General features: G+C 39.5%; 1 long non-coding RNA gene across 1 annotated transcript; it reads right to left on the reverse strand.

Annotated features, from left to right (window-relative positions):
• Nucleotides 1–16,702: 16,702 nt before the first annotated feature.
• Nucleotides 16,703–18,154, reverse strand: LOC127105961 (uncharacterized). The gene is made up of 5 exons (XR_007795195.1): nt 17,947–18,154; nt 17,631–17,824; nt 17,041–17,198; nt 16,829–16,885; nt 16,703–16,739 (listed from the first exon to the last, which is right to left on the reverse strand). It is a non-coding gene; the product is annotated as an uncharacterized LOC127105961 (long non-coding RNA).
• Nucleotides 18,155–19,215: the final 1,061 nt, after the last annotated feature.

The raw sequence follows: 19,215 nt of genomic DNA on the forward strand, positions 1-19,215 counted from the left end.
CAATAACAATTACTCCTGACTAAAGGAGATCGGGATAGTGTCTTCAGCCTTCCAATTATTGAGTCCGTCACCGGTTGTTGGGAAAATCCAGCTATCCAGGTCGCAATCGCTGTCAGCATCTCCTACAGCATTAATCTGATTCTTGACTACCTTCTCAGAGCTAAATCCCAGGCCGAATCTATCAGACTTGTACGGTACATCGATCAGTTGACCCCAGCCAATACGACCACCATCTTCAACCACGGCTTGAGCGTCCTTCAGAGAAATCATAGCAGGAGGAGCACGAATAACCTTGGGCACACAGGAAGTTGGCTTAAGGACAGGATTAGTCGGAGGAACTACTTCAAATGACTGAGACGGAGTCTCAAAGAGTTCACCAACCATCTCGACGTATCTGAAGGTATGCACACTACTGACAATATACTCTTCTTCCCCACACACAGTGACGATCTTACCCTCTATTGGATACCTCAGCTTTTGATGGAGAGACGAAGCTACAGCACTTGCCCCATGAGTCCAAGGGCGTTCCAGCAAGCAGGAATATGCAGGACGAATGTTCATTACGTGAAAGATAGTGTTGAAGACTTGAGGTCCTATCTTGATAGGGAGGACCACTTCACCGTGGACAACGCTCTTCGCACCGTCGTAAGCACGCACCACAGCGTCACTAGGTTTCAGTTCAATTCCTTTACAGTCAAGTTTATCGAGCACAGCTTTCGGTAGCACGTTCAAAGAAGAGCCATTATCGATCAACACATGAGACAAGATGATCCCCTTACACTCAATGGAGATATGCAGAGCTTTATTGTGATTCTTTCCTGCTGGTGTCAGGTCAGCATCGGAGAAGCCTAGGCCATTGTCAACTGCCAAGTGAGCAACATAATTTTCGAACTGATCGACAGATGTTTCCTAAGGTACATGAGCGGTCTTCAAGAATTTTATCAATGCATTGGCATGAGATTCAGAAGATAACAACAAGGATAACATCGAAATTTTAGACGGAGTATGCCCCAGCTGTTCTACCACATCAAAATCACTCTTGCGGATGATTTTCAGCATTTCTTCCATTTCTTGTTTGGCAACATCTTCAGTAGTAACTTCGACCGGTGTCTCTGACTGAGAAGGGTTGACTGGTTCCTTTCCTCGAGTTTCGGGGGCGGGGGGTGAGATTTCTGGAGAGAAGATCCTTCCACTTCGAGTAATTTTACTAGTCCCAACAATGCCATTAGGATTAGCAGAATTATCAACTTGCTTTACGCCATGGATGTAAACATCACCTCCATAATTCCACGGAATGGCTTTGCTTGAGGAATACGGTACTGGGCCAGATGCAGTAATGATTAGGGGAGCTACCTTGGGCTCAGCAGTAATCTTCACAGGCACTCTAGTAGTGGTAATCTTCACTGGAACTTTAGACCTAGCAATCACCAATATTTCTTCAACAGGGTTTTCCACCTTAGGAATCTTTTCAAAGAGAATTGTACGATCGTCCATCAGCCGTTGAATACCATTTCTCAACTTCAAGCAATCATTGGGTCGGAGTATACAGAGATTGCAATTTTTAGCACAACCTGGAAATAAACCAGTTTGCAATAAATTCTTCTTGATGGTCAGGAGAGGAGATGCTAAGTCAGCTACATTAGAAATGTAAGAATTGTCATCCACAGCATTAACAGTCTTGTCATGGTTAGGCATAGGTGCAGTGATGACATTAGGAGTCTATGGAGGATCAAATTAGATTTCTCCCGCGTCGATCATATCCTGAATCTTATTCTTCAACAACCAACAATCGTTTGTATCATGCCCGGGGCTATCGGAGTGATATGCACACCTGGCATTGGGATTATAACGAGGAGAAGTAGTGTTGAGATTTGCAGGAGGATCTTTGAGGGTAATTAAATCTGCCTTTAGCATACCCTGCAGCGCTTGTGCTAAAGTCATATTGATCTTGGTAAACTGCCTTCTTGGCCTGTCTTGTCTGTGCTGGAAGTTTTGAGATGGCGGTGCTGCAATTGTAACTGCTCCAATGGTATGGTCGCGATTTTTCTTGCTACGACCCCTTTGACCGTACACAGCATTTGATTCGTTCCTCCCCTGATAGGACCTTTTGGTGCTTGCAGAGGTAGCTGCCTGTATTTTTCCACTACGAATGCCACTTTCAACACGTTCACCTGTCAATATAAGTTCAGTGAAACCCGATGAGGAACTTCCCAATAGGTGGCTGTAGAATGGGCCTGTCAGTGTACTCATGAACATGTCTACTAATTCTCGATCAGTCATAGGGGGTTTGACTCTGCCCGCCAAATCTCTCCATTTTTGAGCATATTCTTTGAAGCCTTCTTTAGATCCCATGGTCATATTCTGCAACTGTAGCCGAGTAGGCGCTAATTCAGAATTATACTGGTAGTGCTTGTAGAAAGTTGTCGCTAAATCAGTCCAGGTGCGGATGTTAGAGCTCTCGAGCTGATAGTACCATTCCAACTATGTGCCAGCCAGACTCTCTTGGAAGAAATGGATCCATAGCTTCCTATCCGTGGTATACGGCTGAATCTTTCTCACATAAGCTCTCAGATGCATCTGAGGATAAGACACACCATCGTACTTAGTGAAAGTGGGGATCTTGAATTTGCGAGGAATGGCCACATCGGAGACCAGACCCAAGCTTTCAAAATCCAGACCGGGCGCCTTCTGGCCTTCCATAGCTAGCATACGTTCTTCCAGCAACTTGTACTTGCCATCTCTTGGAGAGTACTGTTCATTCTCATAATCTTCATCGTCGTCCTCAGGGTTGAAGAGATCAACATTCTCCTCTTCAGAGTCATTTTCTGTCCCCTCTTCTTGATCCTTCGGAAGTCTAATCTTGACTCCTGCAGCCTGTCCTTTAAGCCTTCTTCCCGGGTTAATGTAACTCACAGGTTTCTTGTCTTTCTTCTTCTCGAGCAAGAGAGCCTTCAGTTCCGCCTGCCCCTTGGATAAGCCCAGGATCAACTCCTGGAATTGAGCATTTTGAGCCTGGAGATCTTTGACAGTTTGTTCGAGAGCCATTTTTCTGTTTGCAATAGGAAGACCGTGAGAATATTGATCCTTTAGAATACCTGTTATGCGATGTTATGTTATGCAATGCAATGTATGAAATGTTTTCAAGGACTTTTGGAATTTAACTTTGCGTAAACCACCAAAAAAAGACTTTTATTAATAATTTTTAATCAATGTTCATTACAACCAAAATAATAAAAATACAACGAAAGCTCAAGTCTCCCAGGGACGGCTTCTTTTTGGGCGAAGATATGCATTGAGTCTTCGTTCCTCATTAAGCTGGATGGTAAGCTCTAACACCTTCTTCCTTTCAGCACAGAACTGAGCTTCAAAAGTATCCCTTTCCTCTCTCAACTGGATCCAGGATCTCTTCAATTCTTCAACATCGGTAGGCATATCTGGATAAGGAATTATCTGAGGAGTACCTCCTTCAACTCCTGGTTCAACAATCAATGGTCCGACTGCAAGATATGGCATGACAAGTTCACGAGCTCTTGCGCGTACCCATCTGAGATAAGGTTCCATAGGAATAGAGTTTTTATGTCCTAAAGTACTTCTTTTCACCATGCCCCAAGCTCGTACAAACCTTTGACGGAGCCTTTGAGAATCGTTGTCATAGTCAAACACCGTGCCTTGGATAATTATTTCATGTGGGCCATCTCTTCGAGCACAACCAAACTGACGTAGGGCTAAAGCAGGATTATAAGTAATACCTCCTCTTATCCCCAGGAGTGGTACATTAGAGAATTCTCCACAACGATCAATGATGATAACATTTTCTTTGAGATGAGGACACCAACGGATATCTGAATGGGAAAGCGACATTATCCTTTGAGACCATTTCAAATTCTGCTCATTCTTCAAGACTGATTGAGGAAGGTGCGAAATAAACCACCTAGATAATAAAGGTACGCAGCACATGAGAGTCCCTTGCCTTTTCATGGTACGAGTGTGAAGGGAATGCAAAATGTCTCCAAGCAAGGTAGGCACAGGGTTATGAGTGAGAAATATCTTAATAGCATTCATATCTATGAATTGGTCTGGATTAGGAAATAGCACCAACCCATAGATTAATAGTGCTAGAACATCTTCGAAAGCACGGACATCCACAACCTTTAAGAATTCTCGGGCCTTATTTATCAGAAATTTGGCAAGTAAACCCTTAATTCCACTTCTTATTACCCAATTGGTTTCAATGTCTGACTTTGTCATGTGTAAAGCTACGGCAACTTCTTCAGACTTCGGAATCTTTTCTAAACCACTGAAAGGTATTTGATCAAGGATAGGTATCCCAAGCAGCCTGGAAAATTCTTCTAATGTGGGTACCAACTGATAATCTGGGAATGTGAAGCAATGATGTTTAGGATCGAAGAACTGGAATAGGACTCTCAACATATCTTCTTTGAAACCAGTGGTAACCAAATTGAGGAGAGAACCATGTTTCTTGATGAACTGAGCCTGATCGGGAAGTTCTGACACTAAATCCTTGAGTTGAGGAGAGATGGCTACAAAATTGATCCGGATGGTCTTCCTGGGAGCCATAGCCTTACAAAATAGAGCAACGTTAAATCCCTAAGTCCTTGAAATGGTTAGTACAATGCCATGATGTTATGATGTTATGATGTTATGATGTTAAATAAGTAACAAGCACAAACAAGTTACACAACAATCATTCCTAAGTTTTAAGGCTTGCATGAGTTCCATAGGTAAGTACCCTCCCCACTGAAGTTTGGTTGGTTCAACCTGTCCTAGAATAGTAACCGGGTTCTAGAAGGATCTCCAATCATTGACCTTCCTTTAAGTCCACTTCAGTGCAACACCAAGTGGTTGACCGAAGCTTCCCTAAAGTCCAATCTCAAAGAGTGTAGTATCGAGTCTCAACCAACCCCAGTCGGAACCGAAGTCAATTATCTCACTACTTTCTAATGGCTAGGATGAGTCAATTAGGGTTTTAAAGGTCTGGTTAATGCTTTGATGACACCACGCAGACGCCAAATTTCTCCTCAAGTAAACATGAGGAACATCAGGACATCCAAAGTGTCACATTAACCGTAGCCATCATTTTAACCATTCCAGTATACGCCGGATAGTCGCGATGATCTATTGCTACTTACCTAAGGTACACTAGATCCGGGTGTAGGATCTTTCACTCAAGCATAAAATACCCAAGCAATCCCTTAAAAGTAAATCAGACAATTCAAATAAGTGATCTTGTTTTTTTTTTTTAAGGTAACCTCTCTTTGTTTCCCCAGCAGAGTCTCCAGTTCTGTCATACGGTGAACTGACTTTGTGTGTTTTTGCTTTGGAAAGCAAATGTCGCGGTTAGCAAGAGTCGCCACCGACTTTTCTTTTATCCAATAAGGAAAGGTGGAAAAGAACAGGAAAGACCTTAATTAGATTTTGGATTCGGGAGGTACATTATACAAAGGGAAGGTGTTAGCACCCTTTGTATCCATGGTTATCCATGGGCTCTTAATTGCTTGATCACTTATGTTATTTTTCTTGTCTGAAAAAGTGTTTGTGAATTGCTTAGAAAATGTTTTGAAAAGAGAGTTTAACTTTGTGATGATTCTTGTACGAATGTATACAAAGTATTTATCTCGTTTAATTTTGAAAGCTATTTAGAAAAATATAACTTGGCAATGATTCTAGTATGAATGTATACCAAGTGGTGATTTTCTAGTAGGTGTTTTGCAAAGTGTGATGTGAAAAGTACTTTAAGTTGTGATTCAACATTTAAGAGTTATACCTACCTAAGGTCTTTATGGGCATTTCCTATCCTTATGAGGGTAAAACTGTCCTTACTATTGAGAAGTAAGTAGTCTTATCCTTTGGATGTAAAGGGACATCGTAGGGTCATCGATTGGTCATTGAAGACAACATTTGTAAGGATACCTTAGCATTCGAAGGGACAATCATCACTTAACCGTAGGCTACAACGAAGGGTCATCGAGGGACAAAATCATATATTCGAAGGCAACATCCGAGGGACTATGATTTATCTTGTAGGGGCATGATGATTTAACCGAAGGGTCTTTGCTAAGTGTATCCCCACATTCGCGGGACTTGACCATAATACCGTAATACCATAAGGCAACAAAGATAGGGCCAAGATCACATATTCAAAGGCAATATTTTACAATCATTTAGGCAATTAGGATGAATCTCCATATCATAATCAATTAGGTAATTAGGATGAATCTCCATATCATAATCAATTAGGTAATTAGGATGAATCTCCACAAGGGTATCCCACAAATAAAGTGGAATACCTAGCAAGCTACCTTGTTCTGTCATATTTGGACCCTTACAAAATTCAGCAAACAGGTCAGAATACCAAATCAGGGTGCAATCGAGAATTGCACCAAACAAAAGGAATCACAACAGTAACAGTGTTAGGTAAATAATGCATGGTTACAATAAAACATGTCAGATGAGCGAAAATCAAAACAGAAAAAGTCAGCTACTGTCGCGTTCGCTGCTGCCTCGCCTAGCGAGGGCTTAGCGAACACTCGCTGCAGGTTCGCTCAGCGATGTGCTAGCGAACGGCTGCGGGTTTTGAATTTAGGAACAATACGATTTCAGCGAGCTCCAAACCCCATGGCATCCACTACAGAAATTACACGGTTAAACGTTCAAGATATCCATGCATACTTAAATCGACATGCAAAAACTCAAATATATTTAGGAATTCAATTATAATATCACATGTAAATTGGGAGCATAAAGCGGTAATAGTAGTGCAAACCTGTTGGCGATTGAATTGCGACGTTGAATTGGCAGATCACCTTTAGGGTTGGTGCCGAATTGAGTTGGGCAGAGGTAACCTTTGTGCAGATGAGTCGCCTTCAGGGTTTCCTTTAGGGTTGCTCTGAATTCTCTTGGTTAGCCTCCAGGGTTTGCTCGGTTGCTTCTGTTAGGGTTTCCTTGCTAGGGTTTTCGTCCGTCTTCGTCCTCGTTTCGTTCTGAAATGTTGGTATTTATAATGGTTTTTTGTGACCTAATGGGCTAAGAATGAAGCCCAGAATTTTCTGGTATCCGCAAGCTTCGCTAGGCGAGTGGTGTAGCGAAGGGTTCGCTAGATGAAGGATTTGCTCGCCTAGCGAGCATGCCAGTTTAAGTCCTTTTCTGGATTGGGCCACCTGTGAACTGGGCCTTTGTTCCTTTAAGGTCAATGTCTTGAACCATGAGTTGGAGTGCCTTGAAGAGTGTCTTGAAAGATTAACGGGCAAATTTTGGGGTATGACAGACTGCGTCTTCAGCATTGACCTCATGGTCATGATCCAGATTAAGGTATGGACGCCAAATGAACTGAAATGTTAAAGAAGAAAGGATTATAATAAATGTAGAAAAAGTTAAGATAATATGACGAAATAATGAAGTTATTTAGCTTACGTCTGTCGGTCGAAGGTGATCCAACAGGTTGCGATACTGAGTAATACAGTGTCTCGGACATCTGCTGTAACTCATACCACGTGCCGACCATCTACACCAAAAAGTTAAAAAAAAATTAGTTTGAGGTAATAAACTTTAAGGAAGTAAGTAAAGATATAGCAATTTAAACAACTTACTTTTTTGCATATGGAAAAGTGAAAGGGTTGTTATTGACCGGTGCTAGAGACGGTAGTCTTGACCAACCCCATGCTTGTAGCAAAACAGCACATCCAGAAAATGTAGATGTGTCTTTGTGGGAGTTTTTGCACAATGAACTATAGAGATAGGCTAGACAAGCGGATCCCCAACTGTAACTACCTATTCTATCTACATGTCTAAGTAGAGGTAAGTACATAATATGCATGCTAGAACCACTACCTTCGGGAAATAAAAAGGATCCTATTAACAGCATAATGTAACACCTAGTTTTTATTATTCGAGCATCTTCGGTAGAATGCTCATCTAAATATAAACTATTATAATATGACTTTAGGCGTGAGAGTAGTATACCTTGACCTCTAGCATTATCATCTAACAAATCAGTTTCTAAAAGCTCCATGCAAATTGAATTTGCATAGTTGGTCTTACCATTAACAGCTTTGCCTTCAATTCGTAGTCCTAAAAGCATGTAGACGTCTTCCAACGTCACGGTACACTCACCGGTTGGAAACCAAAATGTGTGTGTCTCTGGCCTCCATCTTTCGCATAAGGCTAGAATGAACTTGTTATCTATAAACCAAGACATAATCTTGCTAATATGACCAAAACCGGCGAGTTCAACATAAGTTTGAATCATCGGGTCCATTGGGACAAATTCGTGGACTCGAGTTCGAAACCTGGATACATCCTATAATAGAAATAATATAACACTTGACTTAGTTGGTATTTCAAAATAAAATGGGGTTGGTGAAGAAGAAAGATAAAAAGTTAACAAAAGAAAAAACTTACATATGTTGCGATGTTTGCAACTGTTCCTCTGTGTGCTTCGCCCATTGTGAGTAAAGACATATTGTTGGGGAGTTGGTGTAGATGAAATTGGAAGATGTTGTTGAAGATGAAATTGTAAAAGAAGTATTGTAGAGGAAGTAGTGAGAATGTTGGTGTGGAAGAGGTGTTGAAGGAGTGGATGTATTTATAGGAAAATGGATGAGAGCATAAAAATTTGTGTTTGCATGGTGTCTCCACCTCATTTGGCGACCATGTACAATCCTAAAGAGGGGTCGCCATTCAAATTGGCGCCTACATAGGGACATGCATGCAAGGCTAGGTCTGAATGCTTGGTTTCGAGGTCTGATTGCATGGGGTCGCCACTTCAATTGGCGACCATGTACAAGCATTAAGTGGAGGCACCAAACCATTTGGCGACACCATCTGCATGTCTGACACATGGCTGTCTTGTCTCCTGCATGCTGAACAAGTCACTTGTGGATGGCTTGCATGGTTGACACATCATCTCTGACTATCTTACATGTCCGACACGTGGTTGTCTTGGCTCCTGCATGCTGATGACTAACTTCTTGATAGCTTGCATGGTTGACACATCAACTCAGACTGTCTTGCATGACTGACACATCATCTCAGAACTAGCTTACATGTCAAACACGTGGCTGTCTTGTCTCCTGCATGCTGAAGAGTCACTTCTTGATAGCTTGCATGCTTGACACATCAACTCACACTGTCTTGCATGACAGACACATCATCTCAGAACTAGCTTGCATGCTTGACACATTATATCAGAGTAGCTTGAATGTCCGACATGTAACACCTCAAAATTTGCCCTCCTCTTTTGGGACTGACTTAACATATTTGCATATCATTTTAGGACATTAGGCATTGCATGTTGCATATCATGTGGTCACATTGTGCAAGTCATCCTCCTAAGTCTTGATCAGAAGATGGAGAGGTTATGTGCAAGCTAGGGTTTCATTGGATTGGATCACTAATCATCTGAGGATATGGTGGTCCAAATTAGGGTTTTGTGGTTCTCAAGGAGATTGGTCTTCATCTTGGGGGGATTGATACATCATCATTATCATGGTTTTGATATCATCCAAGAAGTTCAAGGGTTTGATCAATATACCTTGAGATTAGGGTTTTGACCACTGGTCAACCCTAATCAGTTGCATTGGGCCAATCAGGGTTTGTGCAGGAGATGGGGTCTATGATGGATATGGGGATCATTTCATGATTTTATTAAGCTTATGGAGGCTAGGGTTTCACCCTTGAGCCATTTCATCAGAGAATTGGGGCTCAGATTGATCAGTGCATTGCCAAATTCATCTATTAGTTGAAAAAGTCAACTGTGGTCAACTGTGCTTGATTTTATGGATTTGGAGGTGGAAGAGAGTTGGATACACTTCATTCATGTTGAAACAAGTTTCATTTGACATTTCCAAGCTCAAGAATGAAGAAAATAAAGTCAGGACAAAAATTGCCAAAAATGGAAAGTGACTTGTAATGGAAGTTTCCAAAAATGGAAAGTTTTTCACCACAAAATTACGTGTCCAAAAATGCTTCAAATGAAAATTTGTTCAACATGAAAGTTGTATATCTTGTTCTCACCTTTCCAAAAAGTCCAAGAACTTGAAATTCCCATGCATGGTTGGCAAGTTATGGTCCATTCATTTTCCAAAAATGCCTATAATCAAAGTGGCATAACTTTCACATGGAATGTCCAAAATGGATGATCTTTTTATGAGCAAACTCCATTTCACATGTACTTTCATGGTGCATAATCAAAATTCATCAAAAATGGTCAATGCAAAAGGTCAATTTTCAAGTGCAACAATTAAAATCCAAGGGCAAAATGGTCCAATTTGAGAAATACATGGAATTTTGGAATGGGACTTTTTGCAACACACTCGAAATGACATTTAGAAGTTGTTTGAGCTGTCATGAGCTGTCATGGTGTAATATTTGGCAAGGGCATTTTTGGACTTGCACTTAAGTTTCACATTACACTAATTAAACAAATTTTTGCTAATTGAGATTAGTACATTGGATTAAGGGATGGTATAAATGATTAATCATAACAGAATGTTAATCATAATCACAATTCTCAAGAGCTGTAACTAACTTTCCCTCCAAGAACCTCTCAAATTCTTCAAGAATCTTCATCAACATTTTTCACCAAAACTCCATCAAATCTCAACCAAATTGCAAAATTCTTTTTGATTCATCTTCTATGAACCTTCATCTACATCTGTTTCATTGAATTTGTGCAAGAAACCTTCAAAATCGTGACTGTTGCAAGTGAGCATGATAATGGCATTTTGAGAATTCGCACACCTGGAGCAACCTTGAACTGAGATAGCCACTCCAATCATCATCCTCAACCTTTATCTTCGTCTGTTTTGGAAAGTTGCGCATGAAAGCACCAAGAATCATCAACTGCTTCATCATAAGGTCAGTTTTCGAATTCTTCCATTGCTCAAACTATGTTAGGGCTTTTATAGATCTTTGAATGTAGATCAACATGCAAGTTGTGGTTTGTGAAATGATTGAGTGTGGAGAGAGTAATCGCGGTTTTAAGTTTGATGTGCGTTTTCATTTTTGCTCGATCCGTGCTGTGTGTTTAGTGTTAGGAAAAATAGTCGCCATATTCATGACCTACACTGAGAGACGGAGAGATCGGTATGTCGTTTGCGTGTTTTGGTGAAGAAAAGTTCTTGACCGGAGCTGGGAGTGATGAACATGAGCGCGCGAGGAAGAAGCTTCAAATTCTGAAAAAAGTCGTGTTCGATCCATTCTTTGGTGCCTCAATTCAAATTTCCTGTTTAGCGCCAAAACCAGCCACTCACGTTACGCCACCAAATAATTGAAACGGCTGCGTTTTAAGCCTGGAACGTGATTATTACCATATTGCCATTCGCAGCTTATTAATACATAATCCACTTAAAATATTTATTTCATTATTTAACCAATCTTCAAAAAATCATATAAAATCCATTTTTAGTCCAAATTCAGTGGGAGTTTTTTTGTTAGATTCATAATTTTCTCTAGTTTTTTATAGGTATGATAACTCAAGTTGTGCTTGGTGGATTTTTGACTTTGCCTATTGATCTTTGACTTGTGTGCATTTTGTATATGTTTCACCATATCCTTCATGAAATACTCATACATTATCCAAATTGAATGAAATTTCACATGCTAATTCTTGACTCCTTGCTGGTTATTTTGATGTATAGTTTGTGAATTTTGGATTTCTGGTTTGGTAGATATGAGGTGTGAAAGTTGAGTGTGACAATTTGTGTCACACTAGGTTAGGTCAATTTCATGAATTTATTTGACATGCCTATGCTTTTCCAATTGATCTCAAATTTTGCATGCTGTGTCTTGTATATGTCTAGTTTCACCATGCTTTTTTGTATGAATTGTTGATTCATTTTCCATTTAATTGAGATTTTTTAGTGCTGTTTAGCATTTTTAGGGCTTTGTTTGAGTGTTTGTCTTCCAAGTCTTGTGAAATGCTCATATCATATCATATGAATGTGAAATTTGATGGAGTGATTCATAACATGTTTAGATGTAGTTTGGCTTTGGTCCCACTCATTTCTTCATTGTTTTCACTGTTTGGCATTTGATTGAAGTTGATGCTCATTTTGCTACCATGTGTTGACTTGTTTGGATTTCTGCTGACTTCATGATTTTATTTTCCTGGCTTAGGAATGTTGAATTGCTCCAATTTTTTGGTGAATGATCATTGATATGTCAAGATTACATGTGATTTTTGCTGGAATTTTTGATGTCATTTTCTAATTGATTGATATTTTTCTTCTCTGTTGGCTCATTTTGTGAATTTGTGTGACACATGTTGGCATTTTGCTTGTGAAATTCTCATATGGTATTGGATGAAGATGAAATTTGACATGAGCATTCTAGACACATTATAGGACATGATGGTTTTGATCCCACTCATTTCTTAATTGTTGTCACTGTTTTATGATTTATGGAAGTTAATGCTTGTGTTGATGCCTTGAATTGGCTTGTATAAATGTGTCTGGACTTCTTGATTTTCATTGACCTATTTCCTTTTGTCCAATTGAGCTGAAAATTGACATGCTATACATTGAATGTGTCCTGTTTAGGTGTGAAATTTTGTGGAATTAATTGAATTGTTTTGATATGCTTTTGATTGAGTTAGTTCTGTTTGGTCATTTGGAGTTGCAAATTGCATGTTTGATGTTAAATTGTGCATAAAATGATAATGGTGAAGGATATGAGCATGGGACCAATTGCATTTGCTTCTAATTTGTTTGAATGTGATTTTGGTTGGTTTTCAATTGCTGTTTTGATTTTTTTTATCCCCTTTGGACCCTAGGCTTGGCCTAGTGGTCTAGTTTCTCACATTTGGTTTGGATTTTCAGGTTGAAATGCAAAAAGGCTTAAAGAAAAAAGTGCAAGTTGATTAAATTGAGTTTTGTTTGATGTTGTGAACTAACATTGGCTTTGTGTTGTAGGTTTGATGCTTGAGTTTGAGCTCATGGCTTGCACTTATGTGCATTAACTTGTGTTGTCTGTATAGATTGACTTTTGCTGTTTATTGTTGGTTTGTCTGAGTACTGATGATACTTGATTGATTTCAGGTACATTTAGTCGCTTACAGTTCTTTAAGAGCTTGCTTGCTGCTGCTTGGTTTTTTAAACCAGTTGAGGTAGACTCTCTTGTCTTCATGTAGTCTGGAAGACCTGGCCTGTTACTTGGCCAGGCAACTGTCTGAAGTCCTCCTTAAGAGGCGATGATTGTGATTGTTTACTGTTGTGCCAAGCAGGTAAAGACCTCTATGAGGCAATTGGCGGAACCCAAGGGATATGCAATCTATCCCCCACTATTCTGTTGAGTCGTCCCCCTGCTCACACCACTGTGTTGATGCATTGGGACACAAACCCAAGATCTTGTACTTTGTACAATTGTGTCAGAGTCTTGAGCGTAGAAGGGTCCCTCCATTCTAGACCCACGCTCCTTTGTCTGAAGCTCTCCCTGGTCAGGGATAAGAGCTGTGAAGTCTAATCTTCACTCACCTTTCATCAGCTTCACCTTAGCCCCTCAATGGCAAGGTTAAGAGCTAACTCTACCTTGTACAGATGACTTGCCTCGGCAGTCCACCTTTTGTTTGAGCCTCACTTGACTGGATATAGTGTGTGCTGTGTGAAATGTTTGTTTTATTGTGATTGATGCTTGCATGCTTGCTTTCTTCCTGGATAGGATTAGCTTGCAGTTGTGCAAGTAGGTAGAAACCACAACATAGGGCAATGATGCATGATAACACTAGGCTCGAGTACAGCTCCCTGGTAGTGTGTCTCCCCTTGGTTTCTGGCTAGATTTTCTTTCCCTTTCAGGGGAACTACATCGCCCTGATCCTTGTTCTAGACGAGGTATGTAGGCAGGAGGTCGTGCGAGACTTCTCCGGGCACTTTTTTTCTTTTTGTGTGCGTTTGCTTGTTATCTTCTTGTGTGCGTGTGTTTGGTTCGGATGCCGATGTAAGTCCAGTGATTGGCTTTCGGGCTCCACGTTTGCCAGTGTGCGTGTGTTTTGGTTCGGATGCTGATGTAAGTCCAGTGATTGGCCTTCAGGCTCCAGGTTTGCCTGTGGGTGTGTGTGTCTTGTTTGGCGTGCGTGAGCCGAACTACGGCAGCTCTGATTCTCGTTCCAGACGAGATACGTAGGCATAGGATGTGATGTCCTATCGAGCTCTCTTCCTCTTAACCCCACCTGTGTTGTCTTCGGTGTGTGTGTGTGTGATGTTTTAGCAACCTTTTCTTTTCTTAGAGCGTGGATCCCGTCGAGTACGATGGACGTGAGGGGTGCTAATACCTTCCCCTTGCGTAACCGACTCCCTTACCCTTTCTCTTTGGTCGCGAGACCATGCTTTTTCCAGGTTTCTCTGAGCGTTTCCTTTCCCTATCTTGGGATAAATAACGCGCAGTGGCGGCTCTGTGTTGTTTTTTTGTTTCAGCCCGCCGGTTGTTTTTCGCGGATGCGACTAGACACATCATCTCAAAACTAGCTAGCATGTGAGACACTGATACCATCTATTTAAGTGTCTTACTATCAACATCCAAGACACTTCACTCACATTCATTTGCATTAGGAAAATAGTTTTCATATCCATAATGTCATCTTCATCATTATACAGTGTCAACGTTCACTGCAATGGTGAAACTTTTGAGTTTGAGCTTCATGGTTTTTGTTTTCGAAACACTGATACCATTAGAATCACAATGAAGAGAAATGCAACCTTTTTGCATTTGAAAAAAAGAATACAATCCTTTATAGGATCAGGTATTGTGTCAAAGATCACATATCAAAATCCAATATTTTTTGAGAATGGTCAATGCAAGTTTTTCCCCCTTAAGGTACGAGACGATGAAGATGTTGAAAACATGTTTGTTAGTCATGAACATTCAGGCATGGATTGTATCGAGTTGTACATTACTCTACAACCATGTATACCATCTCAACAGTCTCAACTAACCGATTAGGATGAAGCTGGTGAAGATGATGCAGATGATGCACAATGGTCAGATGAACTCAACCCAGCAGCAGAAGTAGAAGTCGACGTTGTTGATGAAGAAGAAGAGGAGACCGAGATACAGGTTGATCACATGTTGAACAACGACGATGAAGATGATGCTCAACCACCACCAATACCTCCTAGTCATGCCTACAATCCTCCTCAACATATGACAAATATGGATCTTCACGACAATGAAACATCCGACAGTGTCTTCTATAATCCGTATCCAAGACCAGTAGGCAAATTAAAGGTGGGAGACATGTTTCGTACCAAAGAAGAATGTGTTTTGGCAATCAAAAAATTCCACATGAACAACTTTGCTGACTTTACAATGAAACGCACTGATTCTAGAAGGTATGTTATCGAATGTCGTAACATGCTTTGTAAGTTTCGTTTGGCTGCGTCTTACAAGAAGAAAAATGACTCTTGGGAGATCGCTTCAATAGACCCACCGCACAGTTGCGTTGCAACTAACGTTGAACAAGATCACCGTAAACTGAGCACAACTTTGATATGTCAAGACATTCGGCCATTGGTAAATAAAGACCCATCAGTGAAGGTGAGTATAATTATATCCCATATCCGAACAACATATAATTATACTCTATCTTACAAGAAAGCATGGATTGCAAGGACAAAGGTTGTTGAACAGGTTTTCGGCAACTGGGAGGATTCATTCAAGGAATTGCCACGGTTTTTATGGGCACTAAAAACATATGTCCCAGGAACTGTGGCAATTATGGAGACAGTGCCAGCAATGATGCCAGACGGAACCTGTGCTACAGGTAATAGAATATTTCACCGTCTCTTTTGGGCATTTGACCCGTGCATCAAAGGTTTCGCTTTCTGCAAACCTATCTTGCAAATTGATGGCACTTGGTTATACGGAAAATACAAGGGTACTTTGCTCATGGCGGTTGCACAACACGGTAACAACAATGTCTTTCCCATTGCCTTTGCTCTTGTTGAAGGTGAAACGGCTGGTGGATGGGGTTTCTTTCTTCGACATCTCAGAACACATGTCGCTCCACAAGCCAATCTATGTTTGATTTCTGATAGACATGCTGCCATTGAGAGTGCCTACAACAACCATGACAACGGATGACATGATCCTCCTTTTACACATGTCTACTGTATCAGACACATTGCACAAAACTTCATGCGTGCTATAAAAGATAAGAATCTTCGCAAGAAGGTGGTGAATGCTGGGTATGCTTTAACTCAACCGTCATTTCAATATTATCGTGATGAAATTAGACTATCTAATGAAGACGCAGGGAGATGGATAAATAACATATCAGTAGAGCAGTGGACAAGAGCATTTGACGGTGGTTGTCGATGGGGCCACATGACAACAAACATTGTGGAATGCATGAACGGGGTTTTCAAAGGAATTCGAAATCTGCCGATAACCGCCTTGGTAAGATCAACCTATTATAGGTTGGCTTCTATGTTCGCAACCAGAGGTGAAAGATGGAGTGCAGTGTTAATGTCCGGACAAGTATTCAGTGAGTGTTGCATGAAGGTCATGAAACAGGAGAGCATCAAAGCTGCGACACACGTTGTAACAGTCTTTGACCGTCATAGACAAAATTTCAGCGTCCAGGAAACAATGGGCAACAACAAGGGGAAACCAAATTTAGCCTACGCTGTTAGACTACACAGAAGTTGGTGCGATTGTGGAAAATTTCAGGCCTTCCGCATAGTTTTTTCGAGGTGTTACATATATATTTTAGGGTGATCCTCTCCAGACTAATCCACAAACAAAATATACATTGAAAAAGGAGGTTAATGTATACCTTGAAATAAAAATAATATAGAGGTCACTATTTTGTACTTACCGCCTTCATGAGCTGTCTTAATTCTCTTGCAATCACTTCAAGGAATAGGATACAATCCTTATCTCAAAACACAAAGCATCAAACATGGTTATAAAACTCAACCTCAATTTCTATTTTGTATATAATACACGAAGAGAATAAATAATTAAGTTTGGAAGTACATTAAATATGCATATAAGAGGGCAAAGAAGTATGGAGAAATGAAAGCTTACATAGTTATTGGTTCCACATCTTTCACTCCACGTGTACATTCAAATTTGACCCCGGGGGACTTGTTAGATAATTTGTAAGTCGGGAAAGTCTCATGATATCATCCAAATTTGGAGGCTTTGAATGTTTTGGTAGTGCCAATCATTATGGCGAAACACTCCTTTTATTAAATTGCAAAAAATCAGTCAATGGATTAATAATGTTATGAGAAATGGTAAGAAACAAATAGAACATATCTTTCTCAATTCATTGATTTCACGAATAGTCTTGAGCTCATTCAACTTAGTCCATTTTTTGAAAAAGAAAAAGTCATTTTCTGAACATGAAGCATATGAATATATGAGAAGTATGAAGAATTGCAATCATAAAACTAAAAGTGTCATACTTGGATATAAAGGTCTAAACTTAGGGATGGTCTAAATTTATGTGAAGTCTAGAGTCGGACTAAGCGTTAGAAAGGCTTGGTAATCTAAATGTTGTACCATAGATTGAGAGCTATAGTAAGAGTACAACTTAAAAACAGAAATCATAAAGCAATGAGAATGATGGTTGATATAATGTGGCAAACTTGTATTTTTCTTACACCACGCACATGTTAAGATAATAATTGTTGGACATGTACTGATGTTTGAGCTGTTATGGTTCATTAACTATTTGCTAAAATCTTCCCATAAGGTAACTTTAATAACATTACCAATTTCATCATGTAGAGTGATATTGACGCATGATTTCTTACCACCACCGACCATTGTATTTTCGCAACATCTTGCAGAACTCTAATAACGTCTAAAGCATAACAAATCAATATAAAGAAAGAATGGTAGCAAGACATATTGATGATGTTTCAATCGAGTAGTAAAATAAAACAATGATATTGGAAAGCATTAGTTTGCATAATAAAATATCACCATATAACAAATCATATTGGAAATTCCATTAAGAAAATGTTCAATAGGCTTAAACTTGAATTGGCGCGACGGTATTTCTGGTATATCAAGATTAGTAATGGTTGTTCCTCCATTGAAGACAAGTTTAAGGTTGTTGGGCCAACTTTAAATGAGCCATCATTCAGAATCGGTTCTCCATTAAAATGAAAATAACTTTAACAAATTAGATGAAAAACATGTTTAAGATCAATGTAAGTTACAATAGACATAATTATTTAGCATAAACATAAACATAGTATATGCACAAACATGAACAAATCCTTCAAGTAACACGCAATCAACAAACGAAATGACATTTTCACTAAATCCTTCGAAAAACATAATGAACTGGTTCAGTTGGATGATAAACATGAATGAGTCCTTCAACAAACATGAATTAATCCTTCAAGTAACATGCAATGAACAAACTAAATGACATTTTCAGTGAACCTTTCGAAAAACATAATGAACTGGTTCAATTGGATGAGAAACATGAACGAATATGTTAGTGAGAAAAACTAAAAAATCTGTTTTATGAAATGGATGAACATCGAACCTCATTGATTCAACCCGATGATGAACAATGATATTTGAAGAGAAACAAAAATAATAGAAGAAAGATGAGTAAGAACCTTGGAATGAATTAGGTTTGATAAGTTGAGATTGAAGCTTCTTAGAGTGAGGTTGGGGATATATATATATATATAGAGAGAGAGAGAGAGAGAGAGAGAGAGAGGTTTAAAGTGAAGTAGGAAGAAAGAGAGAGAGAGTATGTGAAAAAGAAGTGTATTTTGGTGGAAAGTCATTTTTGTTAAAAAGCCCAATAAGAAGTTTCCATGTGGAAGTGTATTGAGAGGGTAAAAGTGATATAATTGGTACATTTTTTTTATTATCGATTAGCCATTTTAGTAGTGTAATTATTTTTAAGGTGAAGGGGAATTTAGGGAGTTAATGACAATTTAATTGTAATAGGTTGATAGTTGATATTTATACACCTGTCAACCTCTATTTTACTTAAGATAAGATTTAAGTCCTCATTTCAAAATTTATATATATTTTTTTATCTTTGAGTTTTACTACATATTGTTGCAATTTGAGTCTTAGCCCAAATTTTTAACCTAAAAAGTATAAATAGATTGTTTGTTTGAGTAGATGGTGTCTTTTCTTTTTAAATCAAAAAGCTAATGGAGTGAAGATCGCAAATCATTTCAACTATGTTAACCTTGTAAACTTAAATAAACAAAATAAATG

This window comes from Lathyrus oleraceus, chromosome 7 (assembly GCF_024323335.1).
Source record: "Lathyrus oleraceus cultivar Zhongwan6 chromosome 7, CAAS_Psat_ZW6_1.0, whole genome shotgun sequence".
Taxonomy (NCBI): domain Eukaryota; kingdom Viridiplantae; phylum Streptophyta; class Magnoliopsida; order Fabales; family Fabaceae; genus Lathyrus; species Lathyrus oleraceus.